The sequence below is a fragment of the Vidua chalybeata genome, chromosome 7 (assembly GCF_026979565.1).
Source record: "Vidua chalybeata isolate OUT-0048 chromosome 7, bVidCha1 merged haplotype, whole genome shotgun sequence".
In the NCBI taxonomy this organism is placed as follows: domain Eukaryota; kingdom Metazoa; phylum Chordata; class Aves; order Passeriformes; family Viduidae; genus Vidua; species Vidua chalybeata.
This window is the reverse complement of record NC_071536.1, coordinates 27,141,365-27,160,740: the sequence shown is the minus strand read 5'-3', so window position 1 is coordinate 27,160,740 and position 19,376 is coordinate 27,141,365.

Here is a 19,376-nt window from a genome sequence, read left to right as displayed (position 1 = left end):
GATGTCTCAGAAAACCCTCATGTGGAGTGCCAAATATTCAGAAACAACACAAAATGAGGCCACAACTGGATTTCTTTGCTTTTTTCCAGCCAGATACCTGTGCAATTTCAGACATTTCCATGGCCATTCTTTAGCAGGTGTTGAAATAAAAGTTACCATTTCCTGCTCCTTAAGGGTTCTTAGAATTAGGCTTCCAGCCATAGGCTTATCTAAAATCCATGGAATCCAATTAAAACTGCACCAAAGTCTAGACTGAATTATCTTTACAGGAACTATTGGTAACATGAATTAAAAGTTTCCATTGAGCTTCTGCTGAAAGCATCTATTGCTAGTGAAACAAATTGCATCTAATGAAGTGACAGCTGATGGTCATGCATGCAATACAGTTGAAAGATATTGCTTAGCTTTTTAGATTTTCCAGTTGTCAATTGACAAGTAGTCCTGCACATGATTTCCTTTCTTTGGAATTTGAATACCCATATCCATGATTTCAGTATTTATAACATAAACACTAAGAGTATCTCAGCTGTGCCAGTCAGTGTTGAGGTTTTATGCTGGAGAATTAGAGTGACTTAAGAGTCATCTTCTTGCATTGTCACAGTCCATACAGAGATCTAATCTACATAACTAAGACATCTACTCCAAATTTAGGCAATTTTTTGCATTCTGGCTACTCTACTCTCATCCTTCATGCCTCTAGATGTAGGCTTGAAATAAAATAAGGTATAGTGCACTTTCTCCACTGAATGACCCCCCAGAAGGGATAATGCACTGCTAGATCTCAACATGCAATGGCAAATCATTTCACTGACCACTTAAAATCATTGAAGAGTATACAGTTTTATTGCAAAGTCTAGCAACACCCCAGCAGAAAAAGTTATTCCCTTTAATTCCCCTGAATACATTAGCAGAGCAATTCTTTTTTCACTTTGCTAAAAAGCAGATGCACCCCGTATCTCAAATAGAGCCTCCAAAATAAACAAAGCAGTAAACAAAGCAATTAGTTCCTGAAATAAAGATCCTGGTTTTTTAAGGCAAGGAGCCAGTAAAAAAAAGGTTTTTTTTTTCCTGAGCTTTTCATTCAGAAGTCCCAAGATATTTCCATCTTATGAGATCCTCTGGAGACTGGAAGTGCAATTATAATAATTTTACAGATTTGAAAGACTAGTCATGTAAAGTTCATTTTTCTTGCTAAACTTTTCACAAAGCATCATCAGTGTTGGGAACAGAGTACAAGAGAGTTGCCTCTTCTGCCCTTATTACAGAACTACTCCAACACAGCAGCATCTGTAGCAACAGTTCTTGTTAATATTATTTAAAGCTGTGATCAGTCTTATTGCTAGACTCCCTCAAAAGTTTAATATTTATAACATATTGCTATGTCCATCATTGTTGATTTAAAAGTAAAATAAAATCAAAAGTAAGGCTGATAGAGTTATAGAGCTGAATGTAAAAAAGCAAAAGAAAACATGGTAATAATAAAATTATTATAATGCAATGTGGTAGCAGCCAAACATACAGGATCTTTCAAAGGTACCTCATGCCCAGTAACAGTCTCTTCAACAGCCTTTCTCTTCAGTCGCACAAAATCAATCTGATTACTTCTAACAAAGTTATATATATATATATAAAGATCTTATAATGTATTGCATCATTAAGCTTTTCTCATCAGTCAGGGAGACACAGCAGAAATCACACAAAGACATCTATTTCTAGTCCTGAAGATTTCCATGTGTTAAACAACCACCTGTGATTAATTCTTTAGGGAGGAGGAATTGATTTTAATAGTATTTTCCAAACTATTACAGTTACTTAAAAAGATACAATCTGTCATGTCTGAAATATGAGAACATAGGATGTTTCTCAGCGAAGTCCTAGAAATACTCCAGCTTTTAGAGTAAAACATAATTCCAACCTTAAACATTAGAAAATACCAGTTACAAGGCCTCTCACTATTATTTTTTAATGGTGATTATTTTTCACCTGTTTTCCAAGCCAACATATTGCAGGCAAGGGAAAGCACACCCCTCCCTCACTGTTGCCTGAATCTACATGGCTTCTGCATCAGTAGTTCTGGAAGCAGTTTTGGAGCACAGGAAGCTGATGATCATGGGAGCATGAAAAATACACTTTTTCACATTACTGAAATTCATGAAATGTGCAGCACCACTTAGTGTACCACCAGCATCCCAGATGTACACATTTGCACATAGAGGCAGCAGTGAACATGCCCACCTGGTATATTCTCTCTCTAGATGTCACTAAACAAACTGTTGAAATGCAGTATTATCAAAAAATAATAGATACCATTGACATGAAACCCATGAGACACCAATCAAATGCATTTATAATATCTTTTATAAATGAGTATATAGCAATTGCAATTAAAATACATGGCTAGAAGAGAAAATGAAGTTATTAACTGAAAAAAGATGTGTTAAGATATCTACCTATCCCAAAGGTACTGAGCAATATACATCTTCTTTTATAGTCATGCAATATCATTTTCACATAGACAACTCAGCAAGGACACATTTTGGATCTTGCACTTTGTGGGAGGGTTTGGGTTAGTATTTTTCTGGATTTAAAAGAGAGCAGGTGAGGCTCAGTGAAGATGAAGAAGTCTGGTTTTTCTCTATAAGGATGGGAGATTTTGCTGTTTCTGTTTTTAAGGGGTATTTATCAGGGGTAGTAGAATGTATATCCTTTGAATTTAGGTGGGTAGCTGTAGGTAGTGACAGGTCACCTACCTGTCTGTTGGTTTTTTTTTTTTTTTCTCATTTAACCACAGATGTCAGTGCTGTTAACACACATACACACTGTGTGTTTATACTTAATTTCTATGCTTGTGGTTAGGAGTTTAGTTAGGTTCACATTCAAGGCAAACTTGGACATATAATGTCTCACAGGAAGAGCTATTGAAAACATGCAGGAGAAAGATCAGCTATAGAAGGAAAAAAGCAATAATCCAGCTCTTAATGTTCTAATCGCTCATTAAAATCTTCTTAGAAGAAAAAGCTTCTACAGAAAGATATCTAGCACCAATTTACTTATAATATTATATTAGCATAATTTTCAACTTCCAGTGGAAAATGAAACAAATAATTCCCAAAAATGAAAGAGAAAGATGAATGACGAGGTTTTACTACCAAAGGAACCACTGACACTCTAATTAGCAACACAAGGATTATGCTTAGAGCGGATGAATCCCTAAAGTGTGAGCAGTATTTTTACCTCCTTCTATCAGGAAAGGAAAAGTTTAGGCCATCCGAGGGAAATCAAGGAAGCAGAGAAAAATACAATTATACCTCCTTTTCTCCTTCTTCAAAGACAACCTGGCCATGCCCAGGCTGGGTGTTGGTCTCAGCACACGCCGGGAGGTGTGACTGCCCATGCCCTGGCGGTGCTGGGAGGACGGCGAACGCCTCTCTCCCCCAACAATCACTCTCTGTTAATATTTGATAGGCAGCCAAAGCGCTTCTGTGAAGAAAACGAGTGAACCACCTATGGAAAAATAAACTGCTTTTCAAGAACATCCATCACTGGAAAGGGCTGATTTTCTTGTCCTCAAACAACCTTGCTCCTAAGGCTCCTGGGCTACCTCTGAGTTGTAGGAAAGAACATTTTGGGTGTTCGCTATATGGTATGATCTCTTTTATTACTCATTTACTCATTCATTTTCTCTTTCCTGCACCGGCACAGGGTGCCTGACTGTGAAACCAAGGAGCCACTAAACTGACCCATATTGCTGTTGTGACACTAGTAAACTACACATATTAATACCAAGGCATCTAGCATGGCACTAATAGTTGGATTATTAGTGGCTGAACAAGCAGGCTTAGGCAGCCTTTATTAGGCTAATGAACAGATTTTTCCAACCAATGTCCCTAATCACCGTGCCTGCCTGCAGTAAAATAGCATGAATAACTGTTAAACCAGATACAATTAAGGTCCTCACTGGGATTAGAGCTATGGAGCGGCTGTTCCCAGGCACCTAGATCCCTGTTTCCTAATTCTAGTTAATAGGAGACCTTCTGCCTGCTTTCTGCCTTAAGCCAGTAAAGGAGAAGGGGAGGGAGGGGGGGAAAAAACCCTTTGCAGAATATCAGATCCTCTCTCCTAACCTTTCCTGGTTGAATAGAGACGGATTGTGAATCATGCAAACCTAACATCTTCTAGAACAATGAGGCCCTTCAGCGATAACAATAGCACTAATCATAATAGTAGGCAGCTCCAGCCCCTTTCTATCATGTGCAAACAGTTGGGGCAGAATATGAAATTGCTTTAGAAATAGATACTGACTTTCCCCCCCCTCCCTTTCACTTGCCTACTAAGAATAGCCTAATTTATTCATGCTTTTATTTGGCAACAGAAACTAGGCTGACCTGCCTCCCTTTTTATTCACACAGATAAAAGGGCTTTGGCAAAAAGGCAGAGGACACTCTCTGCATTTAAAGGTGTCTAGTGTTGCTCTCCAAAGGAATGACAGAATGGTTACTGCTTCTTTCATTGGTCCTCCTCTGCTCTCTGGCCTTCATCGCTTTTCTCTGCGACTTTCTTTGGGGCTGTTCATGCCATAAAAACTAGGTTAAATCTGGGGCGGAGGGGAGGGGAGAGAGTAAAAGAAACTCAAGTGCCTTCAGCATCTCGTTCAGAATAGTGTGGCACTGTGCAGCTACAGAGGTCCTATGTGTAGCTCACAGTCTTGGAGCTCCGGGAAGAGAGCATGATTTAGAGATTTTGCGGAGAGCGTGTGTGTTTGGCAAGGGGGGAAAGAAGGGAGACTGAAAAGGGCTTGCGTTAACCCTTCTCCTATCTTTGTGTAACAAGAGTTGCTACTCAGAAAACGTGAGCTGCTGCAGAAACACCTTGCATACCAAGCCCAATCCATATGAGACAGCCTGGCTGTATAGATGGTGCTGACGTCCTCGGCTGTGCTCACGGCAGAGCCCTCCCGTGCAGCACACGCAGCCGAGCCGTCACGCTGCAGGCAGATAACACAAAGTTAATTGCTAAGTACAAACACAGGCATCTTTCAAGCTGGACAAAACCCCTGTGTATCCAAACACAGCTTCAGTGGCTGCCTGCGCATCCACTTGGTGAGCAAAAGCTGGGTTATCTTGCTCTGGATAGGGGTTAGAGAGCTTCTGTCTGGGTGAGTAAAGTTCAGCTGCTCCCTGCTTGATTAGTAAAACCTCAGTCTAAATAATATTTTTAAATAACATATCAGAAGTGGTTGGTTATGTGTTTTGGCACTTCTGATGGTGCTGCAAAAGAGAAGGAGCACTGCCCGACTGTGGTGCCAGGGACCGTCTGCACAAGATAGCCACAACCAGTCACCCACAGAACAGGGTCTTCTCCAGGCTACTGGAGGCTCACCTTCCCCATACTTCCTTTCAGGTGTTTCAGGTGGTTTTCCCCATGATTCCACTTTTCTCTTGAACTTATCTCATTGCATGCAAAATATATTTTTATAAAAGATGATCTAGAAAGTCACATAAAGAGAAGTCTAAAAAAACAAACACTGAGGATGTTGGTGTGCAAGACCAGCTTAATAGTATCTCCTGCCCTTTTAAATTCAACTGCACCCACCACAGACTAATACTTGCCATGCTCAGCATCCGACTCCTGGTCTATATTTGTGTTTTATCACCCAAATGACTGATTTTGTTCCTTCTGCACCTTTTAGACTACCTCATTTTCTCAGCTATGCCAAAATAAATATGAATTCAACAAATATATTATGGCTTACTCCACTGTAGCTGAGAGCAGAATATGACTTGTCTTCTCAGATGCATTATTAAAGAACCTAGCAAGAGCACAGATTTTCCTGCTATGTTATCACATGATAAGGTCGAGTTGATCTGCAAAGTGAAACCTTTCAGAATTTTATTTGGCAGTTTGCTTTAAAACATCAAGTGGTAAATGGTTTCTGCTCTATTTCAGTTCTCATGAACACAGTTCTTTTACGACTGAACCCTTCAACAGGTTAGCAAACATTGTCTCTCTGCCAAGACATGCCATTTCTTTTTTTGTAGAATACTTCTTTTCTTCATTCTTCTGCCAACCCTTTTCTCCACACACTGCTTTCAGATTGCCAAGACATGATCGTGTGCTTTAAAGTTGATTTCGGAATTACTTGGCATATCTTCTTAGCTTTCATCTATTTTCCTATCTGGAAACACAATAGAAAGCTTTGACTTTCAAGAATTATTTTTTTAAGCACCTTTTTCGAGAAGCTATCAAAGTACTAGCTACCACTGATTTTGTGTAAGAAACTAGACCATCAGGATTAATATTCTTTTCATATACAGTTGAGAAAGGTTGAAACTTCAAAGATAAATTTGGATATAACCTCCCTGCAAAGCTCAGGTATTGGCATCTTCCTATCAATCTAAAAAATGAGGTGTAAGAAGTCTTATATGCAAGAGTACATATCCTAATCCGCTCCAGCACTGTCCAAGAAGGATTCAGACACCATGTAACCATATAAAATGCACCAGATTGGGCATCCAGAGGGTTGTGTCCATAAGAAGTCTATTAGTAGAGTTAAAGCCACAAATAGTAGTTGTGGGCATCTCATCTGTCATTCTGTTACACTGGCAACAAAACATCACTCTCGCTTCTCCCACTGATCAAAAGATCTTTCCAAGTCCTCAACTCATTCTGGTAGCTCTGTCCTAAATGCTGTTTCTATTTTTTCCACACACTCTGTGAAGTTGAGGCTCAGTAACCCCGGAGTTGTCTCCCTATCTTCCTACTCCTCACACAGCCAATAATCATACTTGCCATTTTAAGAGACAGCCTCTATTTGGGAGTCCAGAATTACCTGTGTTTCTGTCATAACCCCAATCCCCTTTTCATGTCACTGCGTTGATGGAAATGATCTCCGCCTTTTAAATGTGACCTACATTCTCTGTCCATAGATGTAGGATTTTGCATTTGGCTGCATTGTTTCAGACTGTTTATTTCTGATGTGTGTCCCTTAACTCTTCAGGGTGAAACCTTTTTGGGCAGCCACTGTACCTGGCTATGTGTTGATGTGGTGTCAAGCACAACAGATCTTCATGTTCAATGAGCTTTACTGGCCTTCTCCTCTCCACATACCATTCTAACAGCCGTCTTTATGTTGGGCTGCTTCTCAATGCCTCTAAGTATTCAGATGCAAAGGTATCACATGCACTACCACATGTCTGTTTACTGCCTCCCATCCATTGCCTTGAGTGCAACACAAAAATATGCTCATTTACATAACCTCTTGTCAGACATGCATGCTTAAAGGCTAACCTGGCCACACAGCACAAAACTATGAGCTTGCTTGCCAAGACCTTGCACTCCTACTCTTCATAATAGGTTTCAGAAGCATCTACAAAAGTCAAAAATATATTTTCTGTCAATAGAGCAGAGAAAGGCCAAACCTAGGACATCCTTAGAGCTGCATACATCCCATGTATTTATAAACCAAAGATCAATACATATTTCAGCTGTACCTATATTTATAAAGGTGGGATTTATAAGGCACAATCCATAACAGAGATATTCTCTTCAACTAGTTCTTGCCATACCCACTGGGAATCAATCTATCCTATGGAGAAATGACCCTCCAATGAGGTTTTGTGGGGTGAGTCAGTTGCAAGCTATCAGCCTGAACAATTTAGGCTTCCTTGTGTAGATGAGGATCCAGGATTTTAGTGTGAGATACTGTTTTAATGCTTTTTTGGCCTTTCCATGGACTGATGCTGCAGGTTTGGTGGGATCACTGAAGGGCTCAAGGCATGACAACAAAACAGTAAAATCTCTGCAGGTTCAGCGACTGTTCATAGCAGTACAGAGTCTATATTTTCTGGAAAATAGTCTAGAAGAATCACTCCCAGAGCACAATATGGAAAGAACCAAGCTACTCAAACCATACAAAAATATCTAAGTAAAATGTGACTTTGTTAATTTTTCCCAGGAGAAACATATAAATCACATGCTACCACCTGTTATATTTTGCCAATTAAAGGACAGTGGTTTTTAAATTAATCTCTGCAAGTTTTTCAGAATTCCTTAGTATTTCATCCCTCAAACATTTAATTGCTTCTGGAGGTGTACTGCCTTCAGGAGGTGTACTGGAAGAAAAGCCATTGTGCAAGGCAGCTGGGAGATCTCAAGCAGTTCCAACTTTTCCCAGTTAATTCTATAGCCTGAAAGCAAGCCAAGATCTTGGATTAACACTAGAAGGGTGAGGATTGTGGCTTCAGAGTTTGTTACAAACAAAAGCACATTGTCAGCCTATAGCATCCAATGGTACTTCAGTGAACCATCCCTGATACCCTGAATGCTTGGGTGAAAGCATACCATGATTGCCATTTATTTCAGGGCATCAACAAACTCTGATGTTGTTGCAAGCCCATAGGGAGTTTAGCAAAAACCCCAAACAAATGCAACCCCCTCCTTCACCCCACAAAACACCCCCAAACCTAAATTCCTGACTGCAAATAAAACAAACAAAAAATTACCTTGCATGGGGTAGCTTTCAGGACCTTGCATGCAGGACCCTAATTAGACTCACAGAGATTTTAGTCAAATTAAGGAATTGATTTTGTAAGCTTGATGAATATCTCACTATATATTATGCCTATCTCAGACTGTAATAATCATTTCCCCAGCTGCTTTTTGCTTAAGATGGCAAGTTAGCAGTCTACCTACTTTTCCCCCTGGCTCCCAGAAGTCTTAACAATGTGTAAATTCAATGTGGGCCATATGCAGTTTATTTAACCTCACCAGGTGCTCTGGGAAAGGACTTCTAGCCTGTTGCTGATCTAATTTCATCTTCTGTCTTCACCTTTTCCTTAAAACCACAGCAAAACTAATAACTTAGCCTCAGAGCAAGTCTTCAAAGCAGCTTGTCAATTTTCCTTAAAGAAAAACTGAAGGATCAACCACCTTTTTTTTCTTTTTTGTGTAAAAAACCTGAAATAGGGATCTAAAAAGAGCATGGTATTAAATTTCTATTTCATGCTTAAAGTACATGCAGTATGTTTTATGGTAATGAATGCACAATCAGAGATTAGGAGTACATCAGCTGAGGAGTTGAACACAGCTCCCATGAGGACAGGGAAAAAAAAGAATAAGCAACCTATGAATACAGCCTTTATTACAATACTTCAGCTCTAGAACATTTTATTTATGACTTGAGTGGAAAGATTTATGTACTATTAGTTCCAGATTTCATTAGACTTATGTACAGTTATGATAAGGATGTGTACATCTCTGGAAGCTTGTCAAAATATCTATGAAAATTCTGCATGGTGAATTCCCCTGGTCAGAGACCACATGTCTTACATGATGGCTTCTCAGGCAGACCATGTTCTTCTCCTAGTCTGTTCTTAGAAAGCAAACTCAGCAGGTAGAGCTGTTTTTGTGCTCTGTATAAACCCCAGCACAGTGGGATTCTTCTACATTGGGATTTTAGAGTGTTAGGACAATGCAGATAATAAAAATCAAAACCATAACAGTATGAAATAACACAGGAAACCAAATTCAGCACTGTACAACATATACAGCTTGCAAGAAACCTGACCCAGCTCAAATCTGCCCTTTGCTCTATAACTTCCCCTGTAAAACACATTACTTTGGAAATGGGACTGTGTCAAAAAACTCCACTTTTTAAAAAAAATTATTCATTGTATAGGGTGGTTTCTTTACACGGGAATACAGAAAATTCCATTATCTACCTTCAGGATTCGGCTTTGGGGCCAAGAACTCTTGGCCCTCAACATACCGTGTGAAGTCCTCAGACAGGTCAAGTATTTCTGAGGCAAATACCAGAAAACTCCTTGTTGTCACACGCCTTGGAGCTCCCTGTGGGTCTGAGGCTGTGTCTGTGGGATCTGCTCTCCAGATCAGCCCATTTTCACTGGGTTTTCCCAAACCCAGGCAGCGATGCCACGCATTGAATCCCCTGCTGAACACACAGAGCCCGCCTGCAGCGCAGGCACTCACAGGAGGGCCAGGGAGGGAGGCACTGCAGATGCCGTGGTACCTCCAGAGATGAGGGGGCTTAGCTGCAGCTGTTTTCAGCCCAGAGGAGGGGAGCAGAGCCTACAGGAGGAAGGAGTGTGGAGGAGTCAGCTTGCTCCTGGATTTACTGGAAGTTAGTTAAGTAACCGTATACAGAGGATATAACTAGTAATCAGGTCATGAATCTCTGCATGCAGTTATTTTTGTAAGAAGCCAAGCACATTTGGCAAGCCTGGCATTGTCTCATATTATTAGCTGGCAAATAGTGTACAAAGTCTTTCAGTCCAGTGAGGGCAATGGCAAAGAAGAGATTGCAATTGACAGGAAGACAATGAAAACATCTCTGAGCACGGAACAAAGAAGGGACTTGGAACAACAGGAGTACTAAATTCCAAGCTTTCTATAAGCATGGAAAGAAGAATTCAGTCCATGACCAAGCAGATCATGGGTATTCAAAATACAAAAATTAAGGAAATAATTTAAAAGTAAATACTTTGATGTCCCACTAACTTGAAAGAGAAAAAAAAAAAAAAAAGAATAAGATCAAATTACCTAAAATATTTGGTAAATAGACAAAAAATGCATTTGATAAATTGTGACTGAGAATAGAGAATAACATTTCAGCTCCCGGAATAAGCAAAGGGAATAAATTCTTGCTTAAAATGAATTGCTCAGAGGCTTTCTATCCATGTCTACATATAGAGAACTGAAAGATTCATTAAACACAGGAAAGATCATCATGGGATGAATAATTTAGGTGATCTCAACATAAAGGACTGACCACCAAGAGAAACAGCCCAAACCCAACAAGTGTTTCTGAACAGAAAGCACTGGCTTTCTGAAAATATACATCAAATCTAGATGAACTGAGAGTGAAGAGCAAGTATACCAGAGGCTGGAGCAAAAGGAATCCAGGTGAGACAGGCATAAACTTGTCAAATACATAGGCAACATGATGTCAAAATTAAAATGAAAAATAAGAATGGAGCACACCTCTATGTACCCCAAAGTACTCCTAAAAAAAACCCAAATAAAATTAAAAAAAAGCCTTTAGCCTGTCACTGTAACCACAGAAAGTACAGAAAAGCCACCTCAGGACACCAGGGTAGGCAGGCAGTCCACTGCAGCAGAGAGGGCAAGGACTGGGGGCTCCTTTAGGAGAGCCCACCTCAGTCTGGCTCTCAAAATCCGGAGTGACCCTAAACGTGGGAGTCACTGGCAGAGCAGAGATAGATGCAAGGGCTGGAGGAAAGCTTAAGAGAGAGATCATGCAGAAATCAGAGCAGGGTCTTGGCTGCCAGCAGCAGCTAGCCTTGCAAGAAGCCATGACTTCCCACCCCCAGACAGGCTGCAAGGGACCCCCCCCCAGTTTTCAAACTTGAAGGCAGAAGGGCACAGGGCATTTACCAGGGGGCACCAAGGAAAAGCCTTGGATTTACACACAGAGCATGGACTATCATTTTGGACAGGTTTATTTATATCAGGTATCTACCAAGAAACAGGCAGTGAAGTTTTACAAGCACTCTTACCCTGCACAGAATGAAAGAGGGATATTGGCAATAGCCAGGCTTTGAGCAGCCAGCACAATCCCATTACTTTCCCTCTCCTGAAGAGTGATTTTCCTTATCTATATCTGTGACCTGGATCTTGCTATTACAACAATCCTGCTGAAGTTTGCTTTATTGTGATGGAAAAGTCAGCAGCAGACCCATATCCTCTCAAGGGACACCCTGGTACCAGTCACTCAACCCATGGTTGTGTTATAAAACAGCAACCTTCTGCTTTGCTAATGTGCAGACATATGAGCTGTAAGCAATTTGTATAAAGTATTTTAAGATACCAAGAAAAGAGCAAAACAGCAATGATGAGAAACAATAGCATACTGTTAATTTTTGGGTCATTTAACACAACTCCCGGTAATTTTCTTATCTCTGTGCATCAAGTTTAAAACTGGAAAAAAAATAAATCATCATCTCTCCTTGTGTACATCTCAGCAAACCCTACTAGGATACTTCAAGTTTGTCTCAGTTGGCTTCTGTTATGTTGACTTCTGCTACAGGACGAGTGAACACACTGAGGAATAGAGCCATAATTCTGCTCCAAAATCTAATGCCAGCTGGAAACAGTGAAATTATGACATTGGACTTGTCAGTGGGGATGTCAACAGCAGTAGCATGAAAAGGTTTTATGAAATACGTTTTTTTTTTTTTTGCAGTCCACCAGATACTGTAAAAATGTGCTGAAGTTGCCTGTTTTAGCTTGATCTAAGCCTCTTTGGATTCATACAAGTCTAAGAATGGGCTTTAATAATCTCTGGATCAGAACCTTTAATGATAAACATGTCTAGAATAGCAATTTTTTACATTCCCTAGAAGTAAATATTTTGGTTTAAGCCCTTCTTCCCTACAAACAAGACAGGAAATAAGCTGCAACTAGCTTGCCTCTTGTAGAAGTTATTTTTTATTTTCTTTGTGTATTACAGCAAATGATATAAAAATAATCTGTAACCATGACTGAGCTAAAATCTAGAATAAACAGACATTATTCCTCTTGGCCACTATTTGAGGAAGAAACTGCTTAAAGGCTGGCATAGCATTTGCATAAGAGTATTTTATACTGCTGGTTTTGTGCTAACAGTATTTAAGAAACAGCCATGGAATTAGTAAAAGTAACTAGTTTTAGTAAGGGCAATGCTAAGTAAACAGCTCCAGACAAAGTGTCCTATGCTTTACAAACCTTTGCACTCTGCCAGAAGAATGTGGGAAAAAAGCTAATCAATAAAAGACAAAATAGAAGCATTACCTCATCATGACGCAAACTCCCATAGCCTAAACACTGATCCAAAAGGAGAAAACTGAACTAGTGACTCCAGAGATAGGAGTAACTTTTGGTCACATCAAATGCTCCACTCTAGTTAAAGAAATACTTGGCTCCCAGTAAAGTAGCAATCTCTGGTTTTATCCCACAAAAATGAAGATAGAGATAAAAAGCAAATACAAAAATGAATTGTTTTTAAAATATAGTGTAAAAATCTTTAGGCCAGACTATGCCTTACAAATTATTTGTAGATAGCTGATAGCAGAGAAGCATCTGTCATAATTCTGACCTCTGTGTGTTGCCATACCCTAAGGCAGCAATAACTGCCCTTTACTAAAGTGCCCTTTACTAAATAGTAGCAAATCATGAAGCAGTATGCCACTATATTAGCCACATATATATAGGTATGAAAGAAGAAATTATTTCAAGAAGAAAGAAGAAATTACTTTAAAGCTATACTGTCTCCTGGAATGAGATTCTTTGTCTGAATGACATTGTGGACTAGAAATCTGAATGTGCACCAGGGAGACTTCTCAGAAGTTTCTTGTTTCCCTTTAACGTGTCCCAGACGTTTGTCAGCTGTGCACCACAGACACTGTCAAAGCAAGTTCAATATTTGGTCCTGACAGTCATGCTTGCTTTGAGCAGCACTGTCAAGATTTGGTTCTTCCTACCATCAGAAGCATCTGGAGGAATGAAAACAATGAACCAAACTATTTGCAGATAAAAAAAACACTGCACACAAATGACCTCACTTTTTAACTGAAACTGAATTTCTCAAACTTTCTATATGCTTAGCACAAATTATGGTTCAGTTCAGACTTTAGGCAAAAGCAAACAACAACCCCAGAGGAGGCAACTCCAGGCACAATGCTCATCCACTTACAGCAGCTTGATCATTTGAGTGTGCTACAGCTTGCCTGTCGTTTGCTTCATGCTGCTTTTGGAGCTGTTTTTTCCATTTGTTTGTGTTGAAGGCTGCATTTGTTTTCTTTCCTTGTACTGAAAAAACTGGAGTACTGTTGACAGTAAAATTATTAGGCCCTTTACCCTAAAGTTGTCAACCAGTCTTGGCTGTTAACAGATCTAACAATTAGGTAATTAAAAGTATGATTGACAGGCAAACAGCGAAAGAAACGAAACCTGTTATTGCACCCCTTCAGTGTAACAAATAAACCCTCTGTACGTTTTCAGTATTCACTGGCTTCAACAGGCCTAATTATCCCTGGTTGATGAGTATGTGCATAGCATTCAGAAAGTGTAAGGTTTTCATGTCACTTGTTTTTTTTCTTGGGTTTTGGTTGTTGGTTTTTGGTTTTTTTTTTTGGTTTTTTTTTTCAGCTAGAGTCCGTTTTCTGATACGTGTGTGCATTTTGAATATAATGCTAAAATACTGGATGTCACCCCAGCTGCTGGAAATAAGCCAACATATAATAATATCCTATCAGGAATGCTTAGGAAAAATAAATCACTCCAGATCCTTGGGAGTCAGTGATACAACTGCTATTCCCTTGTCAGAAGCAGGCAAGCGCATATGTTTAGTGCTGCACTTCAAGGTAGGCAGTCAGAGCTGCTCTGCCGTACGGGACCAGCCTGGATGACTGACAGGAACAGAGCTGTCACCGTGTGTTTCCCATTTTCTGCAGTGTGTGGTTCTGCACCCTGCTGTGTACCTCTTCAGCAGCCACTGATTTGATATGATGCATTCTGAGAGGCAGAACACCTGATGATGTATTTTAAAATTAAATCAAAACCTTGCTGCTCTTTTCCAATTTAAACATCTAGGGAGAATTCTGCGCTGTATGGGATCCTTTAATTTTTTATTCTCCCTCTTTCAAATCACATTCTCTGCCTTTCTCACACACAGACCAGGCAATAAATCTGTGTGTGCTTCGTTTTTGGTGGGCATCATTCAAAGGCTGATTTGTTAGGTGTAATTACATTCACAGCAGTTTGAAAGAATTGTGCTAAGCCGCCTGCCCTTCAGCTGCAAGTCTTGGTTTACAGTGCACCCTATTAATATGCAACTGGGCAGACAGATGAAATGCCCTCAACAGGTCTTAGATGTCTTTAGCATCTTAGTCCCCTAACTCTGTAAACATTGGTTAGCTCTGGGAGCAGGGACTGCTGTGCTGCACAAGCAATGCCACTCTGGGGGAAGGGATCCTTCCAAGAGCCTGAAAGCCACCTGAATGGCTTTAGGGACTTCTCAGATATTTACCCTTTCTTGTGGTTAACAGTCTGAGCTTGCAACCGCAACTGGCCAAGCAGAATTCACCACACACAGCCAGGCTGAGAGAAGAGGGGAGAAAAATCCTCTGAAAAACTACCCCTGCAACCTCACTCAGCAGGGCCAGGACCTCTAGGTCTTCAAACTAAATGACATCATAGCAGGTGACTACACACAGGGTTTTCTTTTTGGAACAATAATCAAGACAGATGACAATACAGCTACGCTGCTGTCTCTCTCCTCCCACTGTATTTCCTCCTCTTCCTACACACTATCATATCTCTTTCATGTCATATTCAAAGCAGCATTTCAAACCAAGAGCTGGAGCTAGAAATGACTTGTTGGAGGGAGACTGTTCTCTCAAGCGGGATATAAAAATTGAGATGGTGCTATAGAGGGGATTACATTTTTTTTTTACACATGTATTTTAAAAGAACTTGGCCAACCCTGTCACTAGGATGAGATGCAGTACCACTGTTAATGCAATACATTCAGTCTCTTAATTTTACTGCTTCCTGATTAATGAAAAAACAACTCCACAGGCTTTGCAGAGCTATGGTAACCTCAGCACCAATGCTGACAAACAGACCAAGAATACAGAGAGGTTGTTCTGGAGCAGCAGATTTGCCCACTCCCATTTTCTGATGAATATGATCCATAGATCAGAACCTCTTTCCACACTCAGTCCTTCCTCCCCTCCCACGTGTCCCTGCACCTCCACCTTGATGCTAAACACCTCTGTGTCCCACCCCCGACTTGAAATAGCACATCAGCTCCCGTGGGAGCTGGACAAGGGGAAACACACACAGCAGCAAAAACAAAGCAGGTGGTCTGCTGGCAGACACCCCATATCTTTGAGACTTGAAACATTCCTCTTGCCTTATGTTAAAATGGCTAAAAATGGTTCACACGTTCCTAGGGATGAGGAAAGGTTGGGCCAGCAGTCATATCCCTGACCTTTCCTCATGCATCCAAATTAAAACAATAATAAAAAAATACATAAGTGCACCTTAACTGAAATGTGAGGAGGAAACTCTGTCTTTTTTGCATGGCAAAACTGTGAATACTTAGAAAACCTCAAAGGTCAATTACAGGGAATTAGTAGGCCAAAAGCTGTGTAAAAGCAGATTTATATCTGTACAGCAGAGAGAATGGATTACTTATCAGGGCAGGGTTTGACCTAAGGAGAATTAAAACAAACAAAACAAGCCCCTAAAGATCAAGTCTCAATCTCTCTGTAAGATTTAAGGATGTGAAAATTTCCCAAGTAACAAGCTATTTTTATACAATCTATTTTAAACCTTTCCATTCACGAGATGATTCTTTTTATTCGTGTTCCTTCAATCTATTATACAGACCGTAGTTGCTAGCTACTACATTTTAGGACCATGCAAACTGTAAATATTGGTTTGTATTAGAAACAGGTCTGAGGATTTAGTATTTGCATTCAGACAAAGTCTTTTCAAAGTTCATAGGTGTTTTGATTCAGACCCACTTGAAGGCCTTGATTCTGCAAGATGCAAAGCATTTTCAGCTCTCTCCAAAGTCCAAGGCAGTTGAAAGTGCTCTGTACTTTGAAGGGTTGGGCACATAATTTAAAAATCTCGTTAAAAAAAAAAACAAAACCAAATAACCAACAACACTCTCCTCAATGATCCATTATTTAAGGGGCATGAATTTAATTACTTACTGTAACTAAGCTCAAGAAAGCCAGTCTTCTCACTTGGAAGGATACCAAATTTCCATGTCTGCATATAGGCACAATCACATACAGTGTGACCTTAACAAGATTTATGGTGTGGTTTATTAATTCTCTAAATTGGTTCCATAAATCTACACCAGCCCTCACTATTTAGCTGAGTAAACTGTCTTTGATCTCTGCAGAGAGAAGAAACATACAAATCAGATTTCTTTCATAAAGGTACTGGGCCAGACCCTGCCCTCAGAGGTATGGCCAGCAGCTCCTCATCCCTCTCTCCATGGCAGGAATTCACAGCAGAATTTCGTCTGCCATATGCAAATCACATCCTCAATTAAAACAGTTTGGATTTCTAGATGATGGGCATTTTATCTGTGCAGTGCTGCTCATTTTGCAGCAACTAACAAGTCCTGGGGAATTTGGGAGATTTTTTCACATGGGGAAAAAGTTAACTTTGCCTCATTTTGTTTACAGAAAGCTATTACAAGGTAACACTGTCTACAGATATTTTACTTAGAACAACACAATCATTTTAACAAAGATAATTTTATTCAATATCTGCTCTGTAGGTTTAAGCAATGGACTGGCTTCTCATGCTCCACAGTGGACCAAGCCCAGCTGTCTTGGTTAGCAGAGCTCTGTGTTGGGATATTCTATATATTATCTCACAGTTTTCACACAGCAGTTTTTCTTCTTGCCTATAGAAATCCATTCTGGGCCTAGATGTGGCTTCATTCTGGAAGGTTGCTACAACAGTTTGCATTGCTGCTGCTGCCCTCCCAAGAATAAATCACAACCAGTTCCACTAAGCCCCTAAAAAATTTTGATAACAACAGAAGTCAAACATTTTTTTAGAGAATGGAAAACAGTGAACTCAAGAAACCTGTATGGCATTAAGATACCTCAAATTTATTTCATGCTGATCAGGAAAAGGAGGGGAAAATTAGAGTATACTTTATTTTTATTAGCATTTTGAAATTTTGCTTTAACAGTCAAATTAAGCCATGATGTGTTATTAAGTAGCAGTGTCTTTGCAAACTCATAAAAACTGAAAAGTATTTCACAGAGTTAAAACCAAAATGTGACACAACACATCTTTTGCATTTGCACCACACTGAGCTTAGAAAGCAGCATCGTGTTTACTACGATGTCTGGGGAAAACTGAACAAATGCTATTGCTCTTCAGTTCAGACTTGTCCTCCTTTATGTTCTTCTCCTCCTCATAAAATTCAGATTTGAGGTTTGGTTAGGTTCATTTTTAGTCTCAGTCCAAAAACATTTTCAAATAGAAACCGCGTTATCCCATAGTCTTATGCGTATATTAATATTGCTCTTTCCTGTACTTTCTAGTTTAACTTTGACATGAAACAACTCAACCTTTTGTGTTGAAAATACAAAGAAACCAACCTGGTCTGCCTCCTTCTTTAGCTATAAAGGGGCCTCTTTTTTAAGTTATAAGTGGATTCTTATCAAACTGGATGTGAAGAACTAATTTTAACAACAGTATTATTCTTTAATTGTTTCTTTAACTTTATAATTTCATCAGTTAACACGGTGTATTATGTACGGTGCCAAGTATTTGGCACCATAGGTGTGCACCTCACAGAGGTGAAATTCTTTGCAGACACCATCTGGAACCAGATAACTGAGGACAAAGTATTTTGTTCAAGTCTGTGTCAAAAACTGAGGAGATGAACTTGAAAAGAATAGATTTAGAAAATACCTAAAATAATTAGTTACACTAGAATACTGATCTCCAGGAGGTTGGTCACACATCTACTGCTTCTGATAACTCCTGAGCAAGAATTCATGAACTCTTAAATTCTACTGAAAAAAAGTGAAGACACAACACATCTCTGTCATGGTGGGAGTTGGATCTGAAGACTTTACCAGACAAAAGGCTAATTCAGGGGACAAAATATACAGCAGGTAATGCTTTATCTCTGGAGCTGGGAGACATTATACCAAAGCTACAGGAGTTACTTGAGTGTTGAAGGAGAAAAGGTTTTGCTAGGTACATCCACACAAGCTGCTGACTAACAAGCTGCACAGGAGCCAAAGGCCCAGGATCTCTTGTTTAGGTGAATACCAATTCCCTCTTTGTCCTAATAATAATAATAAATGTTTGAAAAAATCCCCGCCACTCTAGAAGAATTCCTGATACCATGATAATATGTTCTTGTCTTTGTTAGATCAGCATTTTATTTAGAGCTTAAATCATCCTTGTTTTTCTCCCCAGGACTCATTCCAATGAAACCACTTCTTTGTTCAAAGGTATTGCCTCAGCCTGAACTGAACATGTGGCTGAAGCTGCATTAACTCAAAATACAGCTAAAAGTGTCCTTTGTGTGTTTGTGCTGTATACTGATTAAAGTAAACTTTTTTGCTATTAAAATGAGAGCCAGCACACTGAGACTACTCCACATACCATGATTTCTAAAGTCTCTGAACCAGAGACAATTTCTTTAATGAAAGGCACTCCAAATCCAAAATGTGGCTTTACCCTCTGTAAATGAAATTTGCCATGTCTGTTGTAATTTTATTCCTGTGTGCATTATACTTGTTTCCCCATCTACATTTTCCTTTTCTTCTATTGACAGTAAATTTCATCTGCCACTCTAGCAT